Below are 18,266 nucleotides of genomic sequence, written 5' to 3' on the forward strand. Positions count from 1 at the left end.
GTTGGAAGGTCTGATTGAACTGTTTTTAGTTCCACAGATTCCATTGAAAAAAGGTGCTGGAATGCCGTTCCGTGCATTCTATGACAAAAAAAGCCCTAGTATATGGAGATAAGCTAATTTAAACAAAATTTTAAAAAATGTGTTATAAAAATAGTCACATACTCCTGTTTTATTTCTGAATTGTTAATGACTAAAAAACTACAAAGGATTTTTTTTTAAAAGCTGTGTTAAATAAAAATTGGTTGTTTTCTTTGAGCTGGCATATCAAGCTTCAATTTAGGCTTAACTTTTAAAAGTTGCAGAATGAAAGCCCCCTTGGAGAGAGAAATTGAGAACTGTGGTTATGAAATGTTATTCATAAAACTGACTTCTGTAGTAGAGAGGAAATTCAGTTGGGCAAATTCAACAATGTTTTTCAGTATTTCTTTTTTAAAAACTACTTTCTGTTTACATATAACTTATGGCTAAAAAGTTGTAAAATGATTAATGAATAGGTATATTTCTTACTTTAAATTAATACCATATGCTTGTCAGTTAATATCTATGAGCTCTCCATCACTACCTACTATATAGTAAATGGCTCTGATTAAACACAATAGAAGGCCAGGTACTAAAAAAAATGAATTAATATTGTAGATAGATAGGGGGTTGGATTAAAAGACTTCCAAGGTCCCTTCCAACTCTATTATTATTCTGTATATTGGTCAACTTCATTTTTATTTTACTTTATTGATTGATTTGAATTTATTAGCTGCCCATGTCAAATAGACTCTTGACATCATATAAAACTAGAAAAAAATCATTAAAACAAGATATTAAGCCCAGGCTGAAATACTCATACAGACAAAAATAAGATAGAGTTGCTTGTTATTGTGAAAGAAGAACAATAACTGTTCTTTGTTATTATTGTTGTTATTGTTATGATCTTCAAGTCCTTACATGGCATGGGTCCGGGGTACCTCGAGGACCACCTGCTGCCGGCATCAACTTCCCTCCGCCCTGTGCGTTCCCACAGAGAGGGCCTCCTCAGGGTGCCTCCGGTCAGGGAATGTCGACTGGTGGCCCCCAGGGGGAGGGCCTTCTCTGTGGGTGCTCCGGCTCTATGGAACCAACTGCCGGTTGAGCTCCGGATGGCATCGGACCTTCGCTCCTTCCGGCGCGGTCTGAAGACCCATTTATTTGAACTAGCTGGTCTGGCCTGATGGGGGACGTTAGGGTTTTTTAATGGGTCTCTTATATTGTTATTGTATTTTTAACTGGGCACTTGTTTAATTTCCCTTTTAATTTTTGTATTTGCTATTTATATATGCCCTGTTCACCGCCCTGAGTCCTTCGGGACAAGGGCGGTATACAAATTTAATAAAAGTAAAGTAAAGTAAAGTATTCTTTAGGATCAGAAATGTGATTGTTTATCACAGAGATATGGTTTTCTATTGAATTTAACCAAACTCAGTGTAGAAATAGCACCACCACTGCCACCAAATAAACATTCTAAACATTATTAAAGCATTATATTTAATCGGAAAGTTTTTATTACCCCATTTAAACTTTCTGGGAAGATAGAAATAATCATATAATATATTACACAAGTAGAATAAAACAATATGTGGGAAGTAAAGAGGGGAAAAAAAGAATATGTACTTGGGGAAAATGGCTCAGGAATCTCCCAATGATACAAACGTTACTATAATCACGGTAGGGCATTTATAGTATATAATGAATCATAGACTAGTGTAAATCAAAGGACACTTGTTCTAATGGGATATTTTAATTCTGTTTGGTGTATTAACATTTTGGATTTTTGAATGAAACCAACCAGGCTCTCCATTTAGGTCTCCCTCCCTCCTTCCCACCTTTGTTTGTTTAATATTCACATCTTGCTGTTCTGTTCATTTGAGTAATGAAATTGGCTTTTATCTCTCAATAAGGGTGCAGAATAAAGAGCACAAACTGGAATGAGAAGGTTAGCAGAAAGAAGAAAAAACAGCAGTTTGAAGAATGAGAAAGCAGAAAAAGCTGCAGGAGCAGATAGCAGAGGAGAAGCTGACAGGGTGTAAATAGAGAAAGGGAAGGAAAACAAATCAGTGATTCATGGACATGTCCTGGATATTTTGCCTTAGCCTAATTTTTTAAAGCATTTTTTTCTGATTACAGAAGGAGTAGAAACAAACATATAAGCAAAGGTTGCACACTTTAGTAAAATTCTCCAAAGGACTATGTCTTATTATTTTTAAGCATTTTGTTTTAATTTTATCATTACTATTATTAGCCCATTAAGTGCCACATTTTGGAAGATGAGATATGAATTAAAATTTCAAATAAACAAATGAATAGCATGAAAATTGTGCATATAGTTGTGTTACACCCACGCCTATACACATACAGAAACTATTCTTGTTTTTTTTTTTTCATTTGTTAATTTTGTTTAAAATCAGAACCAAACCAGGACTCCATCAGAACAATAACTGAATATGCTGTACTTCGGTTCATTGTATTTGAATTGAAGAATTTGTCTATCAATCAGTGGTGGGATCCAGTCAGTTCGCACTACTTTGGCAGAACCGGTAGCTAATATTTTGTTGCCTAGGCTCAGAATGGACTTCCAGAAGTGGCATCCACATAGAGAACCAGTTGTTCACATATTTAAATCCCACCACTGCTATAAATGTAACCCAGATAATGTCATATGACTCCAGTTATAATGTCTGACTATTGTTGTGTGATATATTAATAACAATCATGATAGCAAAAATGATATTCTGATTTTTTATTCATTTACAATTATCAAACTTATCACATGTGTATACTTGATATGTTCATTAATATAGTTCTTAACCTCACTATTCTATGTATATTATTTCATGAAAAGTCATAATAAAAAAGAACAGTGACATTTCTTCAATTTGGGTTTGGTGGAGAAACATAACATACTTCATTTGTAATCACAGATGTCTATTCCAAATTTCAATTTTTTAGTTGTTGCCTATGGCATTGCTGTAATATACATATGTTTGCTGTGTTCATGCAACACCCTTGAGCAAATCAGTTAAAGACCTATAGGCTACATTTATGCATGAACAGTGAGTTTATGAGCGTATTGCACAGTCCCAAGCCATTTGGGCAGTTTTTGAATCAATATATTGTGATTTGGGAATGTGATTTTCATATTCTGTTCACTTTATGCTCTCATAAGAAACGTAGGCTGAGCAGCACTCAAATTATTTATTTATAATTCAGATTTCTAAGGCTATACAACTCAACATCAATTCTGAGCAGTGTGGAAATTAGAAACACAACCACAATACATTAAACCAAACAAGATAAAAGCTAAAGTTAATAGGGGGAACAGACATAGACTGAAAACAATCTAATTTAATACAGTCCAGGTGAACAAACCTTATTTATTCCAGAGTTTGGTTGGGAAAAATGGTCTCAAAGAGTGTTTTAAAGGAAAGCAGGGTCAGTCTATCTAAGTCTTCAGAAGAAAGTGGTTCCAGATGACAGACCCTGTGACAAAAAAGGCACACCAGTCCCTTGGATTCTTAATAGATGGGACATGTATAATACCTACTCTGTCAGATCTTAAAGGACAAGCAGAAACAAAGCAGGCCTTATGTTACGAAAAATATGATAGATGACAAACAGCACCTTGAATTACACTGGAAGCTCCCTGATTACCAGTGCAGTCCATATAGTAGAGGTATTACATGGTTGTAATGAGGCATACTTATAATTTAATTTAATTTAATTTAATAATATTTCTATACCGCCCTTCTCCCTGAGGACTCAGGGCGGTTCACAGGGCAAGAGTAAAATACAAAATACAAATATTAAAAAGAAATTAAATGATTGCCCAATTTTAAAACAATTGATATACAATTATAAAACCCCAAAGATAAAATTAAGAATACAAAAAATAAAAAACCCCACCAATCCCCATCAGGCTAGGCCGGCTTGTACAAACAAAAACGTCTTGAGATCGCGACGAAAGGAGCGAAGATCGGGCGCCATCCGGAGCTCTACCGGTAACTGATTCCACAGCTCCGGAGCGCCCACAGAGAAGGCTCTCCCCCTGGGGGCCACCAATCGACATTCTCTGATCGGTGGCACCCTGAGGAGGCCCTCTCTGTGGGAACGCACAGGGCGCAGGGAGCTTGATGCCGGCAGCAGATGTTCCCTGAGGTACTCCGGCCCCCTGCCATGGAGGGCTTTGAACACCATTACTAGTACCTTGAATCTCACCCGGAAGGCAACTGGTAACCAATGCAGCTCACGGAGCAAAGGTGTAACGTGGGAGTATCGGGAGACTCCCAACACAACTCTCGCGGCTGCATTCTGTACCAGTTGGAGCTTCCGGGTGGTCCTCAAGGGCAGCCCCATGTAGAGAGTGTTGCAGTAGTCCAGACGAGAGGCCACGAGCGCATGAGTGACCGTGCATAAATCATCCCGGCTTAGATAGGGCCGCAACTGGCGCACCAGGCGAACCTGGGCGAAAGCCCCCCTAGTCACAGCTCCTATATGGTCTTCCAAGGTGAGCCGTGAATCTAGGAGGACTCCCAAGTTGCGAGCCCTATCTACGGGGGGTAATAATTCACCCCCCATAGCAAGAGGTGGAATGTCCGAATAAACCCGGGATGAAGGTATGCAAAGCCACTCAGTCTTGTCGGGGTTGAGTTGAAGTCTGTTCCTCCCCATCCAGACCCGAACCGCCTCCAGGCAACGGGACATCACGTTGAGGGCATCACTGGGGTGGTTTGGGGTCGAAAGGAAAAGCTGGGTATCATCAGCATACTGATGATACCCAACTCCAAAACCACAAATGATCTCACCCAGCGGTTTCATGTAGATGTTGAACAGGAGAGGCGAGAGGACCGACCCCTGAGGAACTCCACAAATGAGAGACCTCGCGGTCGACCTCTGCCCTCCTGCCAACACCGACTGCGAACGTCCCTGGAGATAGGAGGAGAACCACTGTAAGACCGTGCCTCCCACTCCCAATCCCCTGAGACGCCACAGCAAGATACCATGGTCGATGGTATCGAAAGCCGCTGAGAGGTCTAATAGGACTAGAACAGAGGAATGTCCCCTGTCCCGAGCCCTCCAGAGATCATTCACCAGCACGACCAATGCCGTCTCCATGCTGTGCCCGGGCCTGAAACCCGATTGGTACGGGTCTAGATAATCCGCTTCATCCAGGACCAGAGGGAGCTGATGTGCCACCACACTCTCAACAACCTTCGCAAGAAAGCGAAGGTTGGAGACAGGACGGAAGTTATTCAATACAGCTGGGTCCAAGGCAGGCTTCTTGAGGAGGGGCCTCACCTCCGCCTCTTTCAAGACGGCGGGGAAGCTACCCTTGTTCAAAGAAGCCGATATAACTGCCTGGAACCAGCTGCGTGTCCTCTCCCGGGCTGCATAAACCAGCCAGGAAGGGCACGGGTCCAATAAACATGTGGTGGTGCTCAGCCTCCCCATGATCCTGTCCACTTCCTCCAGAGTCACAGAATCAAACTCATCCCAGGTGGTATCGACAAGACCGCCCGTGTCCTGATCGCCAGACTCTGCCCAGTCAGAGTCCAGACCGGTCCGAATCCGAGCGATTTTGTCCGACAGATGTTGGTTAAACTCCTCGGCACGACCCTGCAAGGGATCCTCCCTCACCTCCTGATTTAGGAGGGAGCGAGTCACCCTAAACAGAGCGGCCGGGCGATTATCTGCGGACGCGATAAGGGTGGCGAAGTGGTTAGACCTCGCCTCCCTTATCGCAGCGAGATAAGACCTAATGTGGGCTCTTAGTCGCAATTGGTCGGATTCGGATCGGCTGGATCTCCAACCGCTCTCTAGGCCCCGTCTCCGACGCTTCATCTCCCGGAGCTCCGCAGAGAACCATGGAGCTCGACGGGATCTGCACCGGGTCAGGGGCCGCAGGGGTACAACTCGGTCAAGAGCCTCAGTGGCCGTCCTTTCCCAGGCTTCCACTAAGGCATCTGCCGAGCTGTGAGCAAGGGAGGCAGGTGGGGACCCCAGCGCCGCCTGGAACCTCTGGGGATCCATTAAGCGTCTGGGGCGGTACCATTTAATTGGTTCCATACACCCACGGCGGGGGGTGGCAAAACGGAAGACCAGCCGCAGGAGATGATGATCGGTCCATGACAGGGGCATAATAATTGGAGAGCCCCCACCAAGATCATCTAACCACCGTCCAGATAAGAAAACTAAGTCAAGGGTGTGGCCTCCCTCATGAGTCGGTCCCAAAATTACTTGCGTCAGGTCCATGGCCGTCATGGAAGCCATGAACTCCCGAGCCAACTCAGATGATCCTCCCAGCGATGGTAGATTGAAGTCCCCCAAAACTATAAGTTTCGGGAACTCAATCACCAACCCAGAGAGGACATTGAGCAGCTCAGGCAGGGCTGCTGCTGCGTGACTAGGCGAAAGGTACACCAGCAGCAAGCCCAACTGCGCACCAGGGCCGCATCTCAGAAAGAGAGACTCACACCCGACTATCTGGGGAACGGTGGCCTCCCGCGGACACAAGGTCTCCCTCATAACAACAGCCACACCCCCACCCCTACCCTGAGCCCGAGGCTGGTGTAGCACCCGGAAACCTGGTGGGCAAAGGTCGACCAGAGGAATCCCGCCCTCTGGGCCCAACCAAGTCTCCGTGATGCAAGCCAGGTCCGCCTGCTCACCCTCGACCAAGTCGCGGACGAGAGGAGCCTTATTAGCGACAGACCTGGCATTCAAGTACACCAGCCGGAGCTTGGGAGGCTGCACACCCTCACTCCCGGGACCTTGGGGCGGAGCCAGAGGGTCGGAGTGCCCCACCGCTAGTAAGCAGCGGAGAGGCCTTCCCTGAGATCGATACGGCCCTGTGCTCCTACATCTGCTGCCATACCCTGATGTTGTGGGAATAGGTAACCCCACGACCAGCCCTGAAGCCCCGGAGGCAACCGACCCCCGCTCCTCCCCCCTGCGATCTACATCGGCACTGGCCTGAACAGAGGTTGTTGGACCGCCCCCCTTGTCCAAACAACCAGAAGAACCCTCCCGCCTCCCTAACCCCCTAAAAAATTTAGACAAAAAAATAATCAGGGGCTTCTTTTTAGGTCTACGTCGAAGGCCCCTACCCGTGCCCAGCCAACTCTCAGGGTCCCAATAAATGGGCCCTTCCTCGAGGTTATAATCGGCTAGAAAGGCGGGTCGCACCCAGGAAGGGGGAGCACCCCTGAGGGCGAACAAGTCCGTGGAAGAATGTTTAAAGGAAGGCATAAGAAGCAGTCCGGATAGAAGGCAGTCCATAGATGATAGTCCGTGAGGAGGGTCTGTTCAGAGGGTAGATAGGTGTCCCAGACCTCCGTCCAGCCGCTGCCACTCAGCTGGGTAAACCCCCCGGGCAGGCCCACCACCGTCCTCTCACGACGGCTGCAGAGCCAATTCTCAGGGGGATGGTATTCTGGAACAACCGCTCTGGGTATAGCATGCCCCATAGAGCTCTCACCTCTAGGGGCAGCAGATGTAAGTTCAAGCCACCCTCTCACGATGGCTAATACCCAGAGTTCTCTGAATCCTAATTGCTTACATTCCCATATTCTTATAGCTTCTGAGTGTTTTGCAGTATACATGAAAAATAACTGAGGTATGAGCAGTGGTGGGATTCAAATATGTGAACAACCAGTTCTCTGTGTGGATGCCGCTTCCGGAAGTCCATTCTGGTCCTGGGCAACAAAAAAATTAGCTACCTGTTCTGCCTAAGTGGTGCGAACCAGCTGAATCCCACCACTGGGTATGAGTGACAATGAGAAGGGACTTCCAGGGTACAGTTGGAACACCAGACAAATCAATCAAAGATCTTACTGACCACAACTACCACCTGCTTTCCAAGCATGAGTTGTGGGTCCAGAAAGAATACCCAGTTGTGCACCAGTTTTGAAGAATGTAATTCCACTAAGAGTTAAAGATGGAAAATCCAAAAGAAACATAGTTTATTTGCATTCAATCTTTTCAGATTCGAGCTTAAGACTGCTCCCTATCCAATGGATAGCTCTGCAAGGAAGTAGACAAGAAACACGACCAGGAATACTAGCTCTATCTTTACATAAACAGAATATTGCAAGACTGAGGGTATGTTTCCACTTCTTTCCTTTACTCTCCAGAAAACTAAATGCCCTTCTTCTTATGTGGGCCGACATATCTTTTGCACTCCAGTTGTCTGGTCTGTGACTCTTTTTCAATATCTCCCAAGATCTAATTCATTGCACATATTACTATACTTAGTATGAAGAAAAATGTTTTTATATTTTGGGAGGCTGAAAAGTGACCAGACTTCACAGAGTGAGAAAACTCAGTCAAGTAATTGTTTATCCACCTATACCTATTACCTCTGAGTATCAAAAGAAAAATCTCTGGCTTTTTGGAGCAAAAACTAGAAGCAGAACATTCAAGGGGATGATAGCTGATGATATGAGAACAGGTATTATGAAAAGTTGCATAAGAAGATAACTGTCTCAGGGGCTTCCGGTTTGCCAGGCAGCCACTATGGACAGCTGGAGACTTGCTCTCTCTCCCCATCCAGTTTCACATCACTGGGGGTCCCTGAAAAGGGCTGAAAGTTGCCACAAAGAGGCAACCAGCAATGAGGGGCACTCGCTGGATCGCGGGAGAGCTGCAACTCTCCTTTTAGATCAGGCGATCCCTCCAAACCGGCAGACAAAAGGTACAGCCATTATGGCTCGTCCCTAGGCTGTGAACAGCCAAAGTCACATTTTCCACCAGGCAACTCTTAAAGCAGCACGGAAGAGACTGGGTAAGATCTACCTCTTTTGCACCCTAATTATTTTCTGTACCACCTTAAGCTGCTAAGCGTTCTCCCCCCTGCGGTGAGGGAAGGGGGACTTTAGCCCTCCCTCCAGAAAGAGCAACGACTAAATACCCAGGGGCATTTTAAATGTTGAAAAAGTAACTGAATCCCAATTGTGTATTTTGAATATTAGATTTTGTGAGGAATGGTGATAGATGAATTGGGAGTATATTAAAAATCTTGGGAATGATAAATATCAAATATTAAATTTAAATGTTAGTGGAAATTAAAATTGAAAAATCTATTAGGTCATTGATCGTCTAAAAGATTGTATGTTAAAAGAACTAGAATATGTGTAAACTAAAAACTATCAATATATGTAAGACAGTTATTTTCTATCTGATTGATAAGATAAAACTTGTCTTTTAATTTACACATAGACAGTATATACGAAGGGAAAAAGAGGAAATGTTTATGGTAGCAATATGAAATCTGTACTAATGGTATCTGCATGTAATTGAATTACTACTACTCAGCCACCACGTTGCTTTTCAAATATGTGAATGTAATACTAGAAAATTAATAAAATTTGTAAAAAAAAAGAAGAAGAAGATAGCTGTCTCAGACTTTGTATAGATTTATGTGCAATCTGGCAAAAAAAGAGAACAAAAAAGTTCTGCAGCTTTTTCAGAGAAAAGTTAGTACATGAGTAGGCTGAGAGGACAGGAAATTAAATTCCAATGCTATGTTCACTTACTGTGTATTCATTTTACACTGTTGCTAGCATAATTATGATATAGCTGCATATGGATATGGCTTTTCATGTACTTTATACACTGAGCTGAAATTTAGATTTAAATAAATCATTTGAATTGTGAATATCTATAGACTTTTGTAACTTTTTGTTGTTGTTAGCTGCGAAGTCGTGTCCGACCCATCGCGACCCTATGGACAACGTTCCTCCAGGCCTTCCTGTCCTCTACCATCTGCTCGAGTCCATTTAAGCTCACGCCTACTGCTTCAGTGACTCCATCCAGCCACCTCATTCTCTGTCGTCCCTTTCTTCTATTGCCCTCAATCTTTCCCAGCATTAGGCTCTTCTCCAGTGAGTCCTTCCTTCTCATTAGGTGGCCAAAGTATTTGAGTTTTAGCTTCAGGATCTGGCCTTCTAAAGAGCAGTCAGGGTTGATCTCCTCTAGGACTGACCGGTTTGATGGCCTTGCAGTCCAAGGAACTCGCAGGAGTCTTCTCCAGCACCATAGTTCAAAGGCCTCAATTCTTTGGCGCTCAGCCTTTCTTATGGTCCAGCTTTCACTGCCATACATTGCAACTGGGAAGACCATAGCCTTGACTATATGCACTTTTGTTGACAGGGTGATGTCTCTGCTTTTTAGTGTGCTGTCTAGATTTGCCATGGCTTTCCTCCCCAGGAGCAAGCGTCTTTTAATTTCTTGGCTACAGTCCCCATCTGCAGTGATCTTGGAGCCCAGGAAAATAAAATCTGTCACTACCTCCATTTCTTCCCCATCTATTTGCCAGGAATTGAGAGGGCCGGATGCCATGATCTTGGTTTTCTTAATGTTAAGTTTCAACCCAAGTTTTGCACTCTCCTTCTTCACACGTAACACGAGGCTCTTTAGTTCTTCTTCACTTTCTGCCATTAGAGTGGTATCATCTGCATATCTTAGGTTGTTGATATTTCTCCCGGCAATCTTAATTCCAACTTTTGATTCATCTAGCCCTGCCTTTCTCATGATGTGCTCTGCATATAAGTTAAATAGGCAGGGTGACAGTATACAGCCTTGCCGGACTCCTTTCCCGATTTTGAACCAATCAGTGGTTCCGTGTCCAGTTCTCACTGTTGCTTCTTGGCCCACATATAGGTTTCTCAAGAGACAAATAAGATGGTGTGGTACTCCCATCTCTTTAAGAACTTGCCACAGTTTGTTATGATCCACACAATCAAAGGCTTTAGCATAGTCAATGAAGCAAAAGTAGATGTTTTTCTGGAACTCTCTAGCTTTCTCCATGATCCAGCGTATGTTGGCAATTTGATCTCTAGTTCCTCTGCCTCTTCAAAATCCTCCCTGTACTTCTGGTAGTTCTCGATCCACATACTGCTGGAGTCTAGCTTGTACGATTTTAAGCATAACTTTACTAGCATGTGAAATGAGTGCAATGGTGCGATAGTTTGAACATTCTTTGGCACTGCCTTTCTTTGGAATTGGAATGTAAACTGACTTTTTCCAATCCTGTGGCCACTGTTGAGTTTTCCAAATTTGCTGGCAAATTGAGTGTAGCACTTTTACTGCATCGTCTTTTAAGATTTTGAATAGCTCAGCTGGAATACTGTTACCTCCACTAGCTTTGTTGTTGCTCAGCTTTTCTAAGGCCCACTTCACTTCACATTCTAGGATGTCTGGCTCGAGGTCAGTGACCACCTCATTGTGATTATCAGGGACGTTAAGCTCATTCTTGTATAGTTCTTCTGTGTAATTTTGCCATCTCTTCTTAATCTCTTCTGCCTCTGTTAGGTCCCTGCCATTTTGGTCCTTTATCATGCCCATTTTTGCATGAAACGTTCCCTTCATCTCTCTAATTTTCTTGAAAAGATCTCTGGTCCTCTCTATTCTATTGTTTTCTTCTATTTCTTTGCACTGTTCATTTAAGAAGGCATTCTTATCTCTTCTAGCTATTCTCTGGAATTCTGCATTCAATTGGGCGTATCTTTCTTTTTCTCCCTTACCTTTTGCTTCCCTCCTTTCCTCAACTATTTGCAAAGCTTCCTCAGACAGCCATTTTGCTTTCTTGCATTTCTTTTTCTTTGGGATGGTTTTAGTTGCTACCTCTTGTACAATGTTGCGAACCTCTGTCCATAGTTCTTCAGGCACTCTGTCTATCAGATCTAATTCCTTAAATCTATTTATCACCTCTACTGTATATTCAACAGGGATATGATTTAATTCATACCTGACTGTCCTAGTGCTTTTCCCTACTTTCTTCAGTTTAAGCCTAAACTTTGCAATGAGAAGCTCATGGTCTGAGCCACAGTCAGCTCCTGGTCTTGTTTTTACTGACTGTATAGAGCTTCTCCATCTTTGGCTGCAGAGTATATAGTCAATCTGATTTCTGTGTTGACCGTCTGGTGATGTCCATGTGTAGAGCCGTCTCTTGGGTTGTTGGAAAAGAGTGTTTGCTATGACCATCGTATTCTCTTGACAAAATTCTATCAGCCTGTGCCCTGCTTCATTTTGTACTCCAAGGCCAAACTTGCCTGTTTTTCCGGTTATCTTTTGGCTTCCTACTTTAGCATTCCAATCCCCCATGATGATACGGACATCATTTTTTGGTGTTAGTTCTATAAGGTGCTGTAGGGCTTCATAGAACCGGTCAATTTCATCCTCTTCAGCACTGGTGGTTGGGGCATAGACTTGGACTACTGTCATATTGAATAGTTTGCCTTGGATTCGAACTGAGATCATTCTGTCATTTTGGGGATTGTATCCCAGTATTGCTTTTCCTACTCTTTTATTGACTATGAATCCCTCCATTTCTTCTGAGGGATTCTTGCCTGCAGTAGTATACCTGATGGTCATCTGAATTAAATTCACCCATTCCTGTCCATTTTAGTTCGCTGATTCCTAAGATGTCGATGTTCAGTCTTGTCATCTCTTGTTTGACCATGTCCAGCTTTCCTTGATTCATGGATCTTCCAGGTTCTTTACAGCATCAGACTTTCCTTTCACCACCAGATACATCCACAGCTGAGCGTCCTTTTGGTTTTGGCCCAGTCACTTCATTCTTTCTGGTACTACTAGTACTGCTGCTCTTCCCCAGTAGCATATTGGACGCCTTCCGACCTGAGGGGCTCTTCTTCCAGCGTCATATCATTTTGCCTTTTGGTACTGTCCATAGGGTTTTCGTGGCAAAGATACTGGAGTGGTTTGCCATTTCCTTCTCCAGTGGATCATGTTTTGTCAGAACTCTCTGCTATGACCTGTCCATCTTGGGTGGCCCTGCATGGCATAGCTCATAGCTTCATTGAATTACACAAGCCCCTTTGCCATGACAAGGCAGTAATCCATGAAGGGGGTAAGTGCCATACATAATGATATATTTCTCTTATTTATTTAACATTATTTCTGTGGAACTGGGATAAAACTGGTTGGCAGTCTCATTTTCTAACCAATTTCAAATTCTCATACAAGTTAATGCATGAATAGGACATATGCCGTTATTGCCCCATCTTGCTCTCATCAAACTTATCACAGTGAAAACATCTCAAGGACAAACTATGTAAAAATATCTCTGAGAGTGTGGGACAAAACTAGTTCATATCCACACCATGTTGTCTGTGACCTTCCATAACAGCTCTGCTAATGATTTCTGTGAGGACTGATGGACAATTAGCAAAAGAAAAAAACATGCTCATCAATGACTTCTACAAATGAGAATCTAGAGGACATTTTTCCCTTGAAGTTGAAAAAAAGACCATTTAAGGTTAATGAACCCATCTGTTTTGATCAGTAGAATAAAAAGTGAAAGAAATTGGAACCTCACCACATTTTTCTGTCCCATAATTAATAATGAGCAGTGGACACTGAGAAGACTCATAGTTGTCAGACTCCTCAAAGGAGAATATAAATTGAAAAAACAAGTGAATTCTAGGGTCCTGAAAAAGAAGGGCTGAGAACCACAGGAATGTCTTACATTCAAGGAAACAAATTCAGCTCTCCTTCTAATATCACAGCTGAATTAATGTGTGGGATTTTAAGTGGGAAAGGGGGACAGATGGAAATAAAATTATATTGGGTGATGTTCTACATATACATTATCCAGCTATTGCCTTTTATCAAGCATTTGTGTATGGAAGCAAACACCCTCAAAATTACATGAATTGAAATACAAAGTTTAGGAGTGAATACTACTCTTATCCCTTTATACAGAGATAGCTCTGCAACTCAGAGTCAAACAAGGTTAACTCTCTTGCTTGATATACTGACTGTTACTTGATATTACATGGATTAGGGGATTTGGAAGCTCAATAAATACTTTTCCCTCCAGAGCCATCCAAGCAAAAATATTCATCCTTTCTATTTTGGAGAGAATAAAAAGAAATTGGATCTTGTGAATGCACAATTTTTCTAATTCTGCCTTGAGAAGCACCTGATATATTTCCTCTCCTCTGCAATTGTTAGATCAGGAGCCCTGGAATAATCAGTGATTTCCTCCACTGTGAGAATGCCTTTGGAAGTATGTCACCTCTTGAGATGCTCTCGTTTTTACTTGAAGAAAAAAAAATGCACCAAGAAATAAAATCTGCAACATCCAATGATTGTCTTAGCTGATTTTCTTCAAAGCTGAGGATTTCTTTCTGTTTGATATTCAGCTATAAGTATATGGATAACATAATGTGCATCAGCAAACAAGGCAGATATACATACGTATATATATATATATATATATATATATATATATATATATATATATATATATATATATATATATATATATATATATATATATATATATATATATATATATATATATATATATATATATATATATACTTGCTCAATTTGAACATGACAATCTTTCTATATTTTTCCTCCCTGAGATAAACCTGTCATGCCTATGTAGTATTTTGAATATATGTTTTTTTTTTAAAAAAAAGCGGAAGAAAAAAGAGAAAATCAAATATTTTTGGTAGTGTTCTTTGTGCACAAACTGATTAAATAAAGCAGTAGTTTTCACAATCCACTCTAAAAAAAACAACCACCCTTAAGCTTTCATAAAAGTCTAGAGGATCATGGGTATTTCTAAAGCCACACTGCAGGGATTTGCCATTGATACCACTCTAAGTGAAGATGAATTATTGTTTTAGGTCTTGGAAGGAAACAAGCATTAGAATCCCAGATAGTATTTTCAACTTGTTGACAGTTTTATCCCTTGATCCTAGCCACCCTATTTACTCAAAACTAAATCTTTTTGATTTCAATAGAAACCCTTTCCAAAGGAGAGTGTTTAGAATTACAGCTTGGAGCTACAACTGTTAACTTATGTACAAGGAAGTAAATTCCCATGCAGGGGATTTTAGACAGCCTGGTTTCTTTTAAAAAAATCAGGGTTGGAATAAGGCCCTAATTATACCCACAAAGAAGTTGAATAACTGATTTTGCAACAAAATATTTAATAACTGCAAGAACACAAGTTCCTCCCTGTTTCCAATGGAATCTTAAGAAGAGGCATAGTTAAGATGATAAGTTTTTGCCCCAGAAGTGAAAAATAATTAATATTTGAAACATTTATTCTGATTTATGTCCTGATTATCTGTGCACCTAATGTTAGTGTTGTTGGGAACAAAAATAATAATTGTGCTGATTAATAGTTAGCAGCTCTTCTTGGCAGTCCTGAATGACAGTCTTAAGGGCCCTCTTGAGGCTGAGCTGGTGTAATGACAAAATGACTGTCATTGGCATAAAGCAGGATAGGAAGACATTTATTCACCAACTTTGAAGCATGTAAACCTATCTCCTGCAAGTGTTTTATTATATTGTTATTACTTTTAAAAAGGGACCAACAGCTTTGCTTGATTTAGAGGCTACTTAAAATTGCATCAGAAAACTACACAACAGGATTATATCTTACTCTGACTCTGTATTGTCATGCAGTTCTTGAAGTACATTAATTTCTATAAAATAAAGAATTTGAACAAAATAACTTTTCCATTCTATCACTGTGCAATCATTAATGGCAAAGAAGTTTTAAAGTTTAAATTGTGGCTAGAATACAACACTAAGATAGCTTTCTATTATTTTTATATAATGCATTAAGGGTTTCAATGGTTAGGAACTCTCAAAAGCTTCAAAATTACAGAAATCAGTTCAGAGTTATCTAACTATTGTTGAAATGTTAAGGGTTTGGCTTGTTTATAAATCTGTACCCTATCAGCAGCTTTTTTTAATTTAATACATTAGTGTAACTTATGTTTTGCTTTATTTTTTAGAAAAATAAAATAATTTCACTTCAGTTTTCCATCTTTCAGTGAACACCTGTGATTCACGTGAATCCTTAGATTTTATGTTTTTATTAGTGCATAAAACTTTTCACTTGTTTTTTGTTTTGCAAGATTGGAAAATCTTCCTTCCATTTTTCTTCATCTCTGCAATACTGGGAGTATTTCTGATGGCTAATTGCACACATGAATATTTAGTACCATATGAATTCTATATATTCTTCCCATATTCCATTATAGGACTTTGAAGACGGAGATTTTTTGACTTCATCATCAAAACATCTTTCCCCTCTCTTCTTCCACACTTGATTGCATAACGGAGAACTCTGGAGATTTTAAATACATACATTTTGATCAAGAAATATATTGTGCCCTTAACTCTTTTTTTTTAGTTTGCAACATCATTGTTTGGGATAATGCTTTGACTTGTAAATGTGGTGATTTTCACCAATCCTTGATGTAGCATATGCTATATATTTCCAGATAAATTCAATAGCAGTTGCATATTCTCCAAATGCAATATGCTGAAAACAGTAATGCATTAAAATTCTGCATAATAACAAGCAAACATCAAAATGGATTAATTGGCTGAATACCAATTTAAATGAATGGAAACAGAAGTGATAAATAATACCTTGATAAGGTATTAAAAACCTTGAAGGAGTCAATCACTTTTAGCAAGACATGAACTCAGCACAGAATTGTATTTGATAACATGGATTTCCCCCCTATTTTTCTACCTGTCTTGCAATTAGGCTACTGTTACATTTGAGTTCTATTTGCTGTACAGATAGAAATTTAATTCAGATTCATGCAAATTTTACAGAACAAAGGTTGATTGCTCAAATTGCTTGAAAAGCAAGAGGAAATAAAACATCTGGTATTTGTTTTAATTAAACTGTATTTAGAAGAAAACATTTTTTTATCCATGCTGTTAATGAATGTGTTTTGTTTCTAGGCCTTACAGTGAATATTTTGGAATTTGCACAATTGATAGCTGCTTCTCTGTCTAGTAATCCCTGTATGGTTCCATATATATATATATATATATATATATATATATATATATATATATATATATATATATATATATATATATATATATATATATATATATATATATATATATATATATATATATATATATACAGATTATGTTAATAAAACACCAACAGTAAACATTATTTATATCCATAGCTTTCTTTCTTATATATATATTGTTTAAAATGCTGCCCCTTGACACCCCGCCTCCTATATAAATGCTACAGTTGAATAGTTTTAAATGGAAGACATAATAAAGCTGTTAGAAGAACATTTGCATCTCATTTTCCATTCTAGTCACTAGTCAAAAGACTGAGGGGGGCGATGAATGCAGTGATATATGAAAGGAAGAAAAAAAACATTTCATTTTCAATCTGTATTTGCAAGGTCTTTCTTAAACACATGCACTGAGTTTAAAGCTTTAATTATCTTCAGGCTCGTGTCTTTTACACCCATTTAGTCAGTGCTGAACCAAATGTCTGAAATCCCACAAATACAATCTCATAATTAATTTGGCCAATGCCTGCACAGCAGGCCATTTACATTCCACTCTCTGTCGATGGCAACCACTACCCATGGCATGACAAGCTGCTTTTGAAACTCTAGGGAGCTGTTTGAGAAGCAGTTTGAAATGCAGCAGAGTAAAGCTGAAAGCTAGAGATCAGGGAATGGGATTGTTATTGGATGCATGTCCACTGTGTGTGAACAAGCCAAATCATACTTGGAAGAAACTGATTATGAATTTCAGTCAGAGCCCAGAGTCTGCCTTTCAGTACAGAAATGTGGGTAGGCAACATAATCTCCTGAAAGGGATCAGAAAAGTGACCTGAATTATGGAACCTGAAATCCAAAAGAACCAAACAAAATAGCTATGTACATCTTTTGTGTTATTTCTAAAGAGAACATATTAAATCTCATATGAAAGATTGATTCATAGTATGCTAAAGCAATACCTAAAATACATTGAACCACAAAGTTTTCCCCCATATTTTGACCTAGTCTAGCATATGGCATGTTCTGCTGCTCACACTAACTCAAAAACTAAGAATTATCTTTTTCCTGAGAACAGCTTAGTTTAATTTTCACTATTTTTTCATGAGGTTTAATAAATTTATGAAGTTAATGAGTGAGATTGTTCTAAACAAAGAAGGATAATGTGATATATGTGCTTTAAGACTTTCTGAATCCTGCAAAACTACTCAAATTATACAACAACAGTAATAATAATAATAATAATAATAATAATAATAATAATAATAATAATAATAATAATAATAATAATAATAATAATTATGATGATGATGATGATGGAAGGAACCTTGGAGGTCATCTAGTCCAACCCCCTTCTCAGGCAGGAAACCCTATACCATTGCAGATAAATGGCTGTCCAGTCTCTTCTTAAAAACGTCC

The sequence above is a fragment of the Vipera berus genome (assembly GCF_964194415.1).
Source record: "Vipera berus genome assembly, chromosome: 6".
Taxonomy (NCBI): domain Eukaryota; kingdom Metazoa; phylum Chordata; class Lepidosauria; order Squamata; family Viperidae; genus Vipera; species Vipera berus.